The sequence below is a fragment of the Corythoichthys intestinalis genome, chromosome 12, assembly GCF_030265065.1.
Source record: "Corythoichthys intestinalis isolate RoL2023-P3 chromosome 12, ASM3026506v1, whole genome shotgun sequence".
Classification (NCBI taxonomy): Eukaryota; Metazoa; Chordata; class Actinopteri; order Syngnathiformes; family Syngnathidae; genus Corythoichthys; species Corythoichthys intestinalis.
In genome coordinates this window covers 33,981,042-33,997,471 of record NC_080406.1, presented here as the reverse complement: position 1 = coordinate 33,997,471, position 16,430 = coordinate 33,981,042, and the positions used below count along the sequence as shown (strand labels likewise).

At 42.0% G+C, this 16,430-nt stretch overlaps 1 protein-coding gene across 3 annotated transcripts in view; it reads right to left on the bottom strand.

Moving 5' to 3' along the window:
- The window catches only part of mid1 (midline 1), a 73,085-nt gene that overhangs the window by 39,166 nt on the left and 17,489 nt on the right, over positions 1-16,430 (bottom strand). Inside the window, exon 1 of one of the 3 annotated variants that reach the window (XM_057852357.1) lies at positions 10,636-10,954. The exons of 1 other annotated variant lie outside the window; for it this stretch is intronic. The gene's annotated coding sequence lies outside the window, so the exon portion shown is untranslated. Of the gene's footprint in view, positions 1-3,158; positions 3,296-10,635; positions 10,955-16,430 lie in introns of those variants that run through there. One more of the 3 variants, XM_057852356.1, reaches the window with a different exon arrangement.

Here is a 16,430-nt window from a genome sequence, read left to right as displayed (position 1 = left end):
TAATAAAAAAAACAAGTGTGCTTAAATATGTCTATTTTTTAAATAATCCCTGCTTTTCCTTTTTTTGTTCTTTAAATTAAAAGATTTAAAAAAAAAAAAAAACATTCGCTATTTAGAGGCTAAAAAATTATGACAATGTTAAGGGCAACAAAGTCTCCAAGCAATTTATTGACTATCAAAATATTATATGTACACTATGAAAACGCTACGTCGACAACATTCTAGAAAAAGTAAAAACAGGACATACACAACAACCCACGGACCACTTCAACACCATAGACACCACCGGCAGCATCAAATTCACCCATGAAGAGGAAACAGATCGATCCATAGCCTTTCTGAACATAAACATACATCACACAGACAACAGCCACATCAAAATAAGAGTACACAGGAAACCCACACACACCGACCAATACGTCCTATTTAATATATATGAATATATGAACACCCCACTATCCACAAACTTTCAGTAGTCACAACATTATATGAATGTATGACAAAAATAACGAACCCGGATGACAGAACACAGGAGGAAAAACATACACAACATGCACTAAAAAGGTGTCAGTATCCACAGTGGGCAATAGCAAAAGGTGCAGGACAGGTTAAAAACAAGAACAACACAACACAGGGGGGGGACAAACAAAACAAGACCACAGAGATATGGGGATGTTGCCGTACGTGAGAGGAGTCATGGAACGTATCCGAAGAGTCATGAAAAAATACAACATAAACACACCGGTCAAAACCACACACAACACTGTAACACTCAACGATCCAAAGGACAAAATCCACCCGGAAAACAAATGTAACTCGATCAGGGGTCGCGTTAACCGAATATTTTCCGTCGTTGACCAATTTTTTAAAACGGTGACGGAAAAAACTGAAGTCCATCCGTCATTTTGACAGGTTGCAATTCACTCCCCAGACCACAGGGTGGCGAGTGAGCATTTTAATTAACTATTGTCTCTCTTGATGCATGAGCATGACGTCGTTGGCCTTACTCGGAAAAATGTCAAAGCAACTGAGTGTCCGAAGTTTCTTCAAAAAGCCCCAAAACGACGATGGTGTTGATAAAAGAGGTGAAAAAACAGGGACTGCAAAAGCGGGCACGCAATTCAAGTCCATGCGCACCAGGAGGAAGGTGTGAAACTACGTTCAGGCCACAGCAGGTGAACTGTTAATTTCATTGTTCCATATGCTACATATGGTAGGCTACCTACCTACTGGGGCCACAGTCAGCTGTTTTTTGTCACTGCGGAGAAAAAGTTACATATTCATCTGCTTGATGTGTGATGGCACGGTGTGGATTCTCTGTTAAGCTTGTTCGGACAGAATATTAATTTAAAATGAATGAAAACTAAATACTATTGAATATGTTGAAGTGGTATGCAATGTTAAGAGTCTTGTTAGCTCGAATTGCTGTGTCCAGCTGCTGTAGCTCTGCTGCTCTCTGTGAACTCTCTATTCAAGCCGGAACGCGCGTGGCTCTTAAGTGCCTCTGTCACGTGACTGTGTCGTAGCCGCTAACGCGCTCAGCCAAATGGACACACAAGTACGGAAGGTGAATTATGCCGAACAAAGGGTCACCACAATGTCATTATCATCATTTTAAAAATTTAAGTGACGGGTAAAAATAGATTATGACCGGATTTTTATGACCCTGTCAGTCAAAATGACAGACAACGAAAAAGTCTAGCGCAACCTCTGAACTCGATATATGAAATTTCATGTAAATCATGCAATAAATAATACATCGGGGAGACAGGGAGAGCTTTATTACATGAAAATCAGGACACAAGAAGGAGTGTGAGAAGGAGACAACAATGAGACAAACAAGGGCAAAAAAAGAACACACACAACAGGAACATCACAAGTCAGCCATCACGGATCACTGCAAAAGGAAAAATCACATTATGGACTGGGAAAAGGACAGAGTCATCCACACTGAAGAAAACAAACATCAGCGCTGGATCACCGAGGATATTGAGATACGCAAGCGGAGCCCGAGGACCATCAAAAGGGACGAAGGGCTTACATGCTTTCTACTACCTGGACCAGCATTCTGGAAGAGTGACTGGTCAGCAGAGGGCGAAGTCACGCCTTCATCCATCAGCTGATACAGACGTGTAACACTAACACCAGTGACTCTCTGATGAAGGTGGAAGTGTTCGCCGAAACATGTCAGGTAATTAAAACAACCTCAAACGATTGTCTGGTATAAGAGAAAAATTCAACTAATCTATAAGTGTACACAAAATGAACTCAGTACAACTATCAAAATAGATGTCAATTTGTGTGTTAAGCAGTTAGCTGTTGGTTAGTCGATTAATCATGGCAAACCTAGTTGTCCCTCTGAAAAAACACACAAAAAAACCATAACGATGTGAAGCGCAACAAAGATCACTTTTGTACCCGTCTTAACGTTTAATCGATTATCAAAACAGGAGTCGATTAATCGTAGCAGCACTATTTACAAATAATGGAGAAAACAATCCCAATCTTGCAGATTCCAGATTCTGACCTTAACCTAACAACCACTCCTGAAAGTGCCCTCCCCAGTGCGTTTCCATGGGAACGCCTGTCCCTGAGGCAATCAAAGGCAAGAACTCACTCTCATGGGAAGATGTCAAACATTCCTCTTTACAGAAACAAGATAAGTAACCAATTAGCAGGACAAAGCGTGCGTACCAACTGCTGAGTCCCACTTGTGTTCATGTCAGACTTATAAAACCAGTCCACATGTATGGAATAAATTAAGCTTGCGTCAATCAGTGTTGTCTTATCACTCAGCAGGTAATGCATGAATGACTGCTTTGTGGCTGTTGTAGTAACAGCAATAAAGCAACCTTTATGGTGGTCACTAGGAAGCGGAAGCCTTAACATATTTACAAGCTCCATATGGGGAATGACTGCATGTGCTCTTTTTTACAAGCAATCTGCTCCACAAATAGATGCTTTTTTTTTTTTGACTGTGTGGAAAAGTTCCATCTCGCTTTGATGCTCCAAAATCCCCCCGTTGGCCTTCCCGCTTAGTCATCTCATCCCTATGGGAAGCGTTCCCACCGAGGAATCGGATCGGTAAACACGACCCGGCCCGAGCTAGTGATGACTCATTGTTTCTTTCCACGCACGCATGCAAGCCGGCAACTCACCCGACTCATGATGGCATCCGTCAATAAGCGAAGAAAAGAGCTGTGAAGTGACTCGCGCACTGATGAGTGAGTGACTGAGTGAGTGAACTTTGTCCACTCCTCTTCCCTGACAAGCAGGAGGATCGAAAGTTTCCAGCCTGCCTCTCAGCCCGCTTTTAGGCACGCAGGCCTGCGAATCGCCAATAGTAGAAAAGAGGGGGCAGAGCATGGAAAGAGGCCATAACTGTGTCAAATTCAAATAAAGCAAATCGACATCAGCATTTAGTGCATTGAGAGGGACATTTGTCTGGACGTGTACAATGAAAATGATAGACTTGAAACTGCAAAGTATTTATCGCCTTGATCATTGCGCTTGGAAATTATAGGGTGCTTGAGGCGACGGCGGTGCAATGAGCCTGATCAGCAGACACCAGTGGTTTATCATTTTTAATAATAGAGCTTGATGTGTTGGCATGTTCAATGGTATTTATGGGATTAACCAGTAAATCCGTTTTTATGTTCACATTTTATGATTTTGTGCTTCTAACGGCAATAGAAGTCTGATCCATTTTGAACTTATAGGGCTGGCATTGATTATAATGTTACACTGCCATTGATGGTGGTAGACGTCCAATCCATTTTGATTGGCAAAGGCTGGCAGCAATCATTCACTGCCAGCATTCAGAGTCAAAATGGACTGGATGCTATCGCCGTCAGTGTTAGCAATGAGTTGAGCAATGAGAAAGTCATCATTGGGACTCAGGCAGTCATGGAGATAGTACTATTTCTCGTAGGCACCGTCTAACTGCATTACTCTAACACAGGGGTCCCCAACGACCAGGCCGCGGACCGGTACCGGTCCGTGGCGCATTTGGTACCGGGCCACGCAGAAATGATAAATAATTTATTAACGACTGCATTCTGGCCAATTGACTTTGGCCTGTGCCGCTTAACACACCAATATCCCTGTCTACTCTAGATATACAACTACAGGATAGGAGGTCGTAATAGAAATGCATTGATTGGGCTGTTGGCATTAAATCTCGTTTTGTATATCTATGCGCGGTTGGACTCGATAATAACGTATGACGTAGGTCGTCGCCAATCACATTTCTTCCCGGAAATAATTAGCCCCCACACTAGAATGACTGAATAACAGACGTCTTTGGACAGACTTTTTTCAGGGAAAAGGGAACCTGGCGAGCCAGAAGACGGGCCTACAACCTCGAAGAAAACAACATTTATGCTACTTCCCAATCACTAAAGACCCACGAACTGCGAAGGAGTGAATTCATGACCCGTATGTGAATAAACCGAGTTATTCGAGCATGTCTGTGGAACAGGAATATCAGCTTGTAGAGATCGCAAATCACGGCGACTTAAACCTACATTTGAGACAACAACTCTAAAGTCATTTCGGAATATCCTGACATCGCTAGGAGCGCGCTGAAAACTGTGCTACAATTTCCAACATCGTGTATTTGTAGCTTCTCTCACTCTCCCATCTCGGGACCATCTCGTCTCAACGAAACAAACTCAGGCCTCCCACTGATTCAGCGGGTGAGTTGTATTTTTTCCCTGCACTTAACACGACGGGGCTAAAAACAAATGCTATTTTATATTTGCTGTATTTTTCTGCCGCACATTGCCGGTGTTCTGACAAAGTTGGCATGCGTGTAACGTTAAAAAGGACCGCGAATGCAGCGATTCCAAAGTACACACAACAAACTTTCTTTAAAGAAAGAAATATTAACTTACGTTTGCAATGTTAGGTGCACACAACTGCACGTAGCCTTCTCACTTAACGACTTCGCCGTGTCGTTAAGCATTAATTTACGCCATTTCTGTGTTGCACATGTATGTTTATGATGTAAATAGTTTTTTAGCACCATTGGATAACATTGAGAGTCCAACTGAATATAAAAGAGGGCTTTTTTCACCGCCACAAAAGCTTTGGGAGCAAAATTTTATAAGGTTGCAAAATTTGACAGGACACCGGTCCGTGAAAAAAAGACCCAAATCACACCGGTCAGTGCTGCAAAAAAGGTTGGGGACCCCTGCTCTAACAGACTTAATATAATCAATCAGGGAATAGTATCGTTTCTCGTATTTACTGTTTGGCTGTTTGTATTACCATAACACACCCGATATAAAATAGCACTTATACTATAGTTTAAGGAAAACAAGCAGAATATAGGCCATAAGAGATAAACAACGCCTTCTTATCACGGAAGTCCAGTGCGTGCGTCAAACAACTGACTGAGCAAGATTGACGCACCAACTCTCGCTATCAGTTCTCCCGGACAGTCCAGAACAAATGGTGGGACCCTCTGTCCCAACACAAGGAACACAGGAGAACGCCCGATATCCAACTGATAACACGACTGACAAGACTCCAAGAGCCCCTTTGACGCTGAGGTGGCAAAATCCACAACCCTCATTGCCCGGACAACAGTAACTCCAGAATTCTCCTGTCCAATCCACGAACAGACAATAATCCCAAACACACCCTTCTTCCTGCCCACGGCCCGCCCCGCGAAAGCCTTCAAAAGACTGAATGTTTACCTAATAGTTATCATTTTTTTCTCTCGGAAACCTTTTGTTGACGTGTGATAGGGTGACCTTGCCTCCCCGCCTGATTGTTTCTGTTTCATCTTGCCGTTTTGATCGCTGGAATAAATTGTCAACTTGTATTCGGTGAGCCTTCTTTAAACCTTTCAAAATGGAGTTGGTACAAAGGGTTAAGACTAAGGTGAACGCACAGAGTTTGGCCTTCTGGCCAGATTGTCGGGGTCCCGCTGGCCCGGGCTGTTGGAGCTGCGCCAGCTCGGGTCCGGCGGTTCGGCTGGCGCACTTCCGGCAGTCTGGCGAGAAGGTCAGATTTCTTTAGTAGCTAAATAAATGAAATATTAAAAATATTTTTTAAGTAAATCTTTATAAAATCATTTAATCTTTTTCAGAATGATGTCATAATAGTAAAAATATCAATCCATTAAGACATTTAGATTGCACCTTTCAAGGGTAAATTAAATATATTAGTTTTTTTCTTCTTTTCACTGTTTTTTTTTTTTTTTTTTTTCTTTTCATTTTTTTTAAAAAATTTATTCACTGGGTTTAGATCAGGGAATGCCAACACTGATTGGATCGCATTAATTAATGTTTAATTTACTGTTAATTATTTTGACACCTTAACATCAACTCTTTGTTTGTGAAGCCCTTTGGGATCTTTTTATGAATCGGGGATATATCTATAAACAAAAAATGTTTTGTTTTGTTTTTGTTTTTAATGGCTTTTAATGCTGAAATAGTTTTGTTTTTCCATAGGGAAATTTTAATAAACTCACTTTGTGGTTATTGTTGTACTAATTTTAAAAAATGCAGCTGGAAAATAAAGCTCGAAAGAAAGGACAGACATCGGGAATATAGATTTAAAAAAAAAAAAAATGCAACAAACACTTAACTGATCATATGCTACCTGTTTAGAAGTAGCGTAACAAAGTAGTCACAACTATTTACTGTAAAATAAATTATTTATAAAGGAATTACAGCTATGAGTAAAGTGGTCAAAAGGGGAGAGATAAAAAGTTTCAAAGAACTAAAAAATACATACAATCTTACCAATCAAGACTTTTTTTTAAATATCTGCAAATACGTGATTGCTATAATAAGGATGTTAAGATAGGTGGGGACGAAGTACACCCTATTATACAGATGCTAGTACGATCCTATGACCATGTTATACCCAAAACTGTGTCAACAATATACCTTATTTTGAGAGGGACTGTAACTGAGCTGGGCGAACTCATACCAGCAGAGAAAAGGAACAACATGTGGCGATCACACTTATCAACATCACAATCTCCTAAATGCGAGGAATTCAACTGGAAAAACCTAATTCGATATTTCATCAGACCTAAAATTAAAAGTAAACAAACGAATAGTCAACAATCTTGGTGGAGAAGAAGCAATGACATGAATCCAGACCATACACATATATTTTGGACATGCATCAATATTCAACCATTCTGGGAGAAGGTTCATTCAGCTCTCTGTAATATTTTGGGATACACGATTCCCAAATGCTTTCAGGTACTATACCTGGGACTTTTCGAGGACGTCATACATAAAGGGGACCAGTACATTGTGAAAATTCACCTTGTGGCTGCGAAAAAGGCCATAACAAAGAAATGGTTAAGAACTGAATCTCCAACATCCGAACAATTGTAGACAAAATACTTGGAACGGATATATGGAACGGCTAACATATAGGGTAAAGATAAAAGAATATTTGTTTTGGAAAACTGGGGGAAGTGGCTGACTTACAGGGGTGAAAAGGTGTATAATATGACTCATCATTATGCTCACTAGTTATGTTTTTCTTTTATGTTTGGTGTTGGTGTTTGCTCTGTTGTGGTGAGTGTTGTGTCTGAGTGAAAAAAAAAAAAAATAGAAAAAAAAAATAAATAAATAAATTATTTATCTATCCGATAACAATCTACACACACAGTCATAGATTTAGTGAAGTTGGTCTTCAAAGAAACTAACATGCATATTTTTGGATGTTGTAAAGCATATCAAAACTTCTCATGACAAATCCTCCAAATGAGGACGCACCTTTGACGTCATCATCTGCCCGCATTCGACACGGTAGACAAACTTGGCGATTTAGCATTGCCCATCTGTCTTGGCTAGCCACTTCTGATTGGGCTCATTTGGGCCAGTTCCCTGCTAGGAGTTGGTCAAAGTTGAGCCCTGGAATTTGCCCAAATGACAGCTTCAAACCAAAAAGGTTGGGTTAGTGTCCAATTCCTGACTTGGCTGCTTCAGCCAGATCATATATGGATTGGGTGTTTATCGCAGAGAATGTGTTTTTAAAAAATAAATAAATAAAATAAAATGATGCGTTTTTAAGCACATCGAGCATCCCAGATAATTATTTTTTTTCAGATGAATAATCCAATAAAACATTTCAGAAACACACAGATGTTAGTGTGAGTGCGACAATAACATTGATAGGTCAGATTTGCATCTCATTTAAATTCTAGCACAGTATGTTCCATAAAAGTCACTGGATTCTGTTGATGTTGATTAACTTAATATTGATTGGAAGCGTCAGCTGTGTGATTGATCAGCGTCCACTGGGTGAATTGTAAACTGACCTGAACTCCATGTAACCTTGTATAGAATGATCTGTAGCTTTATTGATGGATGGAATAGCCACAGATGCTGGTTTACGCTACAACTAAAATGGTTATATATCAGCTATGAATCATGTATTTATTTATAAATTTACAGTCAGTGATTATGCTCTGTAGCAGTTATTGACCTTTGATGTCATTCGTTGTGTATTAACTCATTCACTACCATTTACAGCGTTGGATATCAAAAGCAGTTTTACTGGGATGGCTGGCATTGAATTAAGTTTCAGTGCCACTGACGGCGATGGACAGTCAAAATGGATTGACCCTCTATCACCATCAATGGCAGCATATCTTTACTCATTAGAACAGTAGAAATGTTGTTGATGGGTTTCGTTTGCGTGTATGCCAAAGTTACTTTGTGGTCAATGTAAAATTCATTTTTAAAGGATCATGTAAGATTTGCAATTCAATTACTCATGGCCCTAATATTTCGGGGCCGTTTACATGGTGACTCTCCGAGAAGACGAAAACTTAATGTTTGCATCTATATAGTTCCGTCTCCGTTCGACCAATGTCGCAATTCCACATTAAAACAATGTAGTATTCATGCCAGGCCCTAGGGGGTAGTGCAGATTTACAAGGCGACAGCGAATGATGCACTTTAACCCCAACAACCTCCTCAGTCCGGAAGACAACATGCCCGCCCACTCCAAGCAATGGCATTTTTCTTTTGATCCAAAAGGCACAAAAATGGAAACATTCAACATATTCAAAATATTATTAAAACAGTAAATTAAAGCCAACGTTCTGCCATTTGCTGTTTTTAATGTTTAGTAGCACCGCTGCGCACACCCTATGTGATGTGTGCGAGTGCTGACGTTATCGGCGCAGAGCAACCCCCCTCGAACCACCGCAATCGAATCCTTCCACTTTGGAGGCATGATTCCAAGGTTTGCGTCTTTGCCTTCCGTCTTTGCCGACAACCTTATGAATGCGAGGCCACTCCACAACACAGTCACTGCGTCTTGGTGTCGCAGAGTCGCCATGTAAAATGTCCCTTGTAAGGACGTTAAAGAAATATACTTTTTGGGAATAGTTAGCTTCAATTGTAGGCTTGTAAAAGTTGTTATGGTTTTGATTCTGTGTTTCCAACGGATGTCCCACCTTCCACCAATCAGTCAATTACTAGATCAGTTATTTGTCTTCGTCCAGGTTATAAGCTGTAATTATAGTTTTTATTTGTTTGAGTCCGCGTTTAAGTTTTTTTCAATTGTCATTTTCATTGATAATAATCTCAACCTTGGTCAATATATGCATGTCATTACATACTGTAAAAGTAATCCATTAGACACACCATTCAATCTTTGTTGATCAGTCTCCATGTGATTCATGATCAGTTACTGCATTAGTCAATTGCATTCTCTCTGTGTTGTTCAACCTAAGGTCAACTATCTGATTGAATTTAAATTCACATGATAGCAAAGAATGACTTTTACATTCCAGGATGGAATTATCAAAAATGCATCGAAAAGGATCAGATATCATGAAGCTCAACATGATGGGCCAAACTCAAAACCAAACTATCAAGGCAACGGACTTATCAAATATTGAATTGAAACCTGCAGCCAGCTTTTAAAACTGTACAAAAAGAGACTCAAAATAAACCCCAAAGCTTCTGAGAAGTCAGCATGACAACGAAGAAATCGTGAGATAGGTTCAGAAATTGCATAAATACAATCTCGTTAGGCTACATTATCATAAAAGATGACATTAAAATGTGAACGGGCCTCCTGTGTACAGTGGGCACAAGTTCTGTCACATGAGTGGCAGACCAATCGTAGAAAGATCTTATCCATCATCCTAGTATGTTCCCCCTGTAATCAGAGCACATTGGAATGCATTACAGCAGAGACACACTGTCTGAAAGTCGTCTCTGATTATTGGCAGCAGTTCGCCTTATCTTGGCGGCGTGGAAAAAAGTACCCAAGTTAAACAAGACTGGCACGGGAATAGTGTTGGGAGAACTTTCTCAACTCTGGCTTGAAGCCTGTATACAATTCTCTAACTCTCTCTCCCTCTGTAACTACCGGAGTTAGGATGGAGCAACTTGGAATGACCTTGTCATGTCTACTGACAGCATCCATGCACTGTGAATGACGTGTAATAAAACCCCGACGTGGCCTGCAGAGTCAAGCCAAATATGAAAACATATGTGAGTGCACTTAAAACAAGTGCGAGTTCGAGGAATGTTATGGCAGTGTGTCAGTTTCGCACAATAATGACGGTGACCGAGTGAAAAAGGTGGACACAGGACTGAAACAATACACTGAAACTGAAAATGCTGGATGATCACTTACCTCTCTATACGTCAGTCGGATAGCCAGGTCAAAGATGAGCCAAAAAGTGAACGTCAACCTCACAAAACATCACTTTGCCTTTGGTAGCTTCCTCTTAGCGCAAACTGCCTTCTCAGTCTCAGCTCTATCTCCCAAAAAGCCTCCTCACACTGCCTCTAATCCCCTCTCAAGGAAGCCAGGATTGCTCCAAATGTTTCAACCAGATTTCCCAAGCTTTTTCCCTTGGTGTCTTTTTTTTGCTATCATTTTGTTGGCTGGGATCATTAACTTTGTCCCATGAGAATACGTTAAAAGAACCTCCTTCCCGTGGGAGGCTGTCAATCACAAAGTGTAGATGAGGAGCAAGGATTGGGAATTCAGCATGATAGATGGGATGGGTGGGCAAAGGCTTGACACACAGCTGAGCCTCCTGCGCCAACATTTATAATAGACTTGTATGCGCTAAACAGGGACTAAGTGAGTAAAAATGTCAAATGTGCCTTTTTAAGCAATTCATCTTCTTTTAGTGGTTTTTAGCGCAGTTTGGACACTCAGCAGGAGGAGCGAGAGCACAGCACAAAAAGCTCCGTTACCATGGCTTTGCGGGAAGAGCGACGACGCATCCCGGAGCTGCGGCCAAACGCCACTCGGATCTTTTCACTGGTGGACCTTCGCGCTCGGTCGCGGCAGCCTGTTTGTTTCTGGCTGCAGACTCCTGCTGTCTGTCACTGGCAGGCTCCCTGCAGCATCATGGGCCAATTTGAACTCACTAATACACATTTGTAAGACACTTTTAGGGGGTAGCACAATACCTGAAGAGGGGTCACTCGGCTCCCAGTGACCGCAGAGAAACACCCCTCCCACAGAAACAATGAATGAATTAAGGAAGGGCCACTGGTGAGGTGACTCCTTAAACATCGCAGCACGTTTGTGGATTTTTAAGCAACAGGAGCAGTAAAAATAACTGCCATCCCAGAGGAAGAATGGCTACAGTGTATCACAAAAGTGAGTACATCCCTCGCACTCACAACTCACAACACTCACAAAATGACACTTTGACACAATGAAAAGTAGTCTGTGTGCAGCTTATATTATAGAGTTAATTTATTTTCCCCTCAAAATATTGCCATTAATATCTAAACTCCTGGCAACAAAAGTGAGTACACCCCATAAAAACTACGTACATCCCTAAATGTCCAAATTGAGTACTGCTTGCCATTTTCCCTCCAAAATGTCATATGACTCGTTACAGGAGTGCTGTCAGCATTGCTGCAGAGATTGAAGAGGTGAGGGATCAGCCTGTTAGTGCTCAGACCATACGCCACACTCTACATGAAATTGGTGTGCATGGCTGTCACCCCAGGAGGAAGTCTCTTCTGAAGACGGTACACAAGAAAGCCCGCCCGTCTCATCAGACCATAGGACATGGTTCCAGTAATCCATGTGCTTTGTTGACATGTCTTCAGCAAACTGTTTGCGGGCTTTCAAAATATCTTGATAAAATTGTAAAAAAAAATAATTTTACCATTGATAGTTAGCTGTTCAGACCCTGCAGTGACTGAGCAACCCCATAAAATGATGCTCCCCTCTAACTTCTATGTTTCACAGTTGGGATAATTAATTCACTGGCTGCCATTGTCGATGATAGGCATCCAATCCATTTGGACTGTGAGGGGTTGGCAGCAATCGAACGATTACATGATTATAGCACTAAAACATGAACACTTACTATATATCAATGGCAGCAAATGCGTTAAACTTTGGTTGTGTTCTTAATTTGCTAGAAATATTGTCATTAGCAAAATCGCATTGACACATGACTTTTAATGGAAGGAATTACTTCTGTGAATAGGGTGAGAAGCTCAATCATCCAGGAGGGACTCGGCGTAGAGCCGCTACTCCTCCGCGTTGAGAGGAGACAGCTGATGTGGCTCGGGCATCTGGTTTGGATGCCTCCTGGACGCCTCCCTGGAGAGGTGTCCCGGGCATGTCCCACCGGCGGTAGGCTCTGGGGACGACCAAGGACACGCTGGAGAGACTATGTCTCTCGGCTGGCCTGGGAACGCCTAATTTGGGATCCCGCCAGAGGAGCAGGTTGAAGTGGCTGGGGAGAGGGAAGTCTGGACTTCCCTGTTAAAGCTGCTGCCCCCCGGAGCAAGCGGATGATGGATGGATGGATGGATGGATGGATGGATGGATGGATGGATGGATGGATGGATGGATGGATGGATGGATGGATGGATGGATGGATGGATGGATGGATGGATGGATGGATGGATGGATGGATGGATGGATGGATGGATGGATGGATGGATGGATGGATGGATGGATGGATGGATGGATGGAAATCAAGCGCGTTGGTTTGCATTGGGATAGTAGGGACATAATATTACCAACTTGTCAGGATGCTCAAATTGTTCCCACCTAACTTTTAAGCAACCTTCCAAGATTGCCTTCCCATATGTTATAAGGATAGAATAGACCCTTCTATGATTAAATAAATTATTTTCAATATGTTCAGACTTACATTTATCCCTTTTCACTTGTTGAATGTGCCCGTCCATTATTTCCCCTTCAAACACACGTTTGATTGGCTGATGACTTGAACCCCCCCGCCACACAGATATACAAGCACACTCACACAGCCCCGACAGATTCATGTCGACAAGATGTCGTCTCCTCTGCCCCATTCTAAGAGGACAGATATTAGAAGTTTTTTTTTTCAGCTAGCAGCAGCCACTGTAGGTAATGTAAAAAGATGTCAATGTTGTGGAGTTGGAGGGAAAAAGCACTAATTTTGCTACCGAAAGTACAACCTGCATCAGAGTTAGCATAACATTAAACTGTGTGAACTTGCTAACCTGCAAAACTACTGCGGTCAGGCACGCCACCACAAGGAACAACAAAGTCAAGCTAGCCGTCCCTCATTTGGATCATTGTTTGCATTATGTGCATTACGGTGATGCAACACGGTGACTTAAGAGTGCAAGTCCCTTTATTAAAAAAAAAAAAAAAACGTGGAGCGATCCAAGAATGGGTCCAATAAAGTGGGACACTGACATGAACATGAACTGACATGGGAAAAAAAATTGTCAAATGAAATCAAACATCAGAATTCCATGAGAGTACTTTGGTTCGAGTTTTGGGGCAGTCCTCAGATGTAGATCGGTCCTTGGATATCGCATATTATATTACAATACCTTAGTCTAGGAGTGCTCCAGTGTCCCCCTGAAGTGGACCCTTTCTTGGATAGCTCCCAGTTTTTTTAATAAAGGGACTTGCACTTCAAAATGTTTCTTTAGTAGTTTTTGAAAACAAAGGTTTGAATTGAACGTTGTATCACCTGAACCAATACACAAGAAAGTTAGTATAAGATGATACATGTTTATTTTGCATTGATCATTTAGCTTATTAATTAATTAAGTTCATGTTCATGAGAAACTGACTGACTCCCGTTTAATAATCTCTTCCCCAGCAAAAAGTGTACATGCAGGTTATGCTGTTATATTCTCCCTACCAATGGTTAGACCAAACCTACACCCTTGGTGTGAATTACTTCTATAAGTCTTCAATTAGACTTTAGTAAAGACCCTATTAGATAGCCCAGTAATGTGGCGGTCAACTGGTTCACTCTACTCCAACATTATACTAGTACAGTAATTTATAGTGCTGAGTAATGCCGTCCCAAGCATAATGTTATATGGTCCAATATGACAAAGGCATATTGTCATACTCATCGCAATATAATAGGCAATGCTTGACAAACTTTCAGGAACTATAGCTAGCTAGCTATAACTATATGGCTAAACCTACATATTTGACGTTGATAACAACTGTGAATATCAGTTTAAAAAATGGTGAGATTATAATAAATTTAGTTGTGTCTGGGACGCCCTATTCAATGAGTTGCCTATTGTCAATTGTCTATCCCCGCTATTCTCTGCCTGGGTATCCGCCCGGCGCTCCGGTGCGGGTCGCTGGCTGGATGCTGGTGAGTTGGCAGGATGTCGCCTGCTCCGGCGGGGGGCCCTGCCCTGCCCTGCCCTGCCCTGGGCTTGGTAGGTTGTTAGGGGTCCTGCGATGTGCTGTGCCGGTTGGGGGACTGCGGCTGTGGCTCGTGGGCCGTGTGGGTGGACGGGATTGGGGGTGGGGGTTGGTTGCGCATCCCCTCTTCCCATTCCTCAAGGCCGGTTGATGGGGGCGTGGGTGGCCCGGGGGACCATCCTGGATCCCTGGGGGGTAATGATGGCCCCTTTGCAGGGCTGCAGTAGGAGGGATGGGCTGCACTGGCTCCCTGCCCTTGGATTGGCTGGGGAAGGGCCATGGCCCTGGGGAGGCACCCACTCGGCATCTCCACTCGTCTGCGGGACTATCACATGTTAGATGGGACTCACGCATGACTAGGCCAAATTAGACACACTCAAGTAGGAAACCTTGGTGTCAGGATTAGTGATGAGACAGCATGGAATAGGACGCCAACATTCTCACACTCGCAAGCGATTCACATAAATACCGAGTTCTAGACCACATGGCTGATTTCGGAACACTTCACCCTTTCCAATCACTTCTCTCTCAGACCCTACCCCCTATCCCCCCTCTCTTTCCTTGGTTATCAGGCCCCCCACATGATTTTAACCGGAAATACAACTAGCTAATGATAGCGCCAACATATTCATAATTAGTTAGAGTAGGTGTTCAATGTATTTCTTGTTGTTGTTTGTGCTTTTTAGTCTTTTTAGTCCCCTATAACCCCTTCCTGTTCGCTGCTTACTCCTAATAAACGGGGTACGTTGAATGATCACAATGGATGGATGTCGTACTCCCATGTGATACATTAAACCTGTTCAGATCAATCAGACACTCAGATCTCCATTCTCTGTGTCAAGCAGCTGAACAGGACAGGAAAAAAAATGTCTATGGTTACGGTTTGCTTCAAATAGGAATTAGACACACATGTGACCTTGACCTGCGACGTTACATGATAAAACGGTGTCGGTGACAAAAAGTGGTAAAGAAAATAAATGGAGAATTTTAAAAAATGTATTTCTCAAAAACATATACAGTACATTATATGCAATATATTGGAAACTGAACATTGTATTGTGATATGGGTAGTGTTGCACTTCATATAACAATATAGAGCTAATATGGCAACTTGCTGCCTAGCAACCTGGTCACAATTCATTGTTGTCTGAATACAAACAGTATTGTTCCGCTTTAGAAGCACAGGTTAATGACGTAGCTATCGTACGACTACGGTGCATGCCAGAGTACTCAACGCCATTTTCTTACTCTTCACCACAACACATAATAACAATTGTTGACAAGCAGTGAGCAAAGAACAAAGAAACAATATAGATGCTAACCTAGAAAGACAACAAAGTCTGACAGCTGCTTATCTTAAGGTTGAGGAAGAGTCAAACTTTTAAATTAATCAAATTGTTTTGTTCATACAGATTGTAAGGGTTTCATACATTTTGCTCCCACTGTCACTGACCACAGATGCTGAGTGATGTAGTTTTCCCTTCTTAAGTGCTTGATGGTTCCCTAATTTGGCAATATAAAAACAACCCAGCACACATTAGTCACTTTTCATTTGTGTCAGCCCGACCAATAATTTACAGCCAGGAAATGGACTTGAAAGTGTCACCGCTAACGCCCCACAGCTATAAATATCCATGAATTGCCTGTGAAAGAAATGATTGGCAAAATCTCATAGGCCGATTCATGGTGGTGCAATAAAGTGCAATAAGACTGCTGACATTTACATTTGAACTGCAGTGGCCTTTGAGGCCAGGGGGAATCTTGGGAGGTCA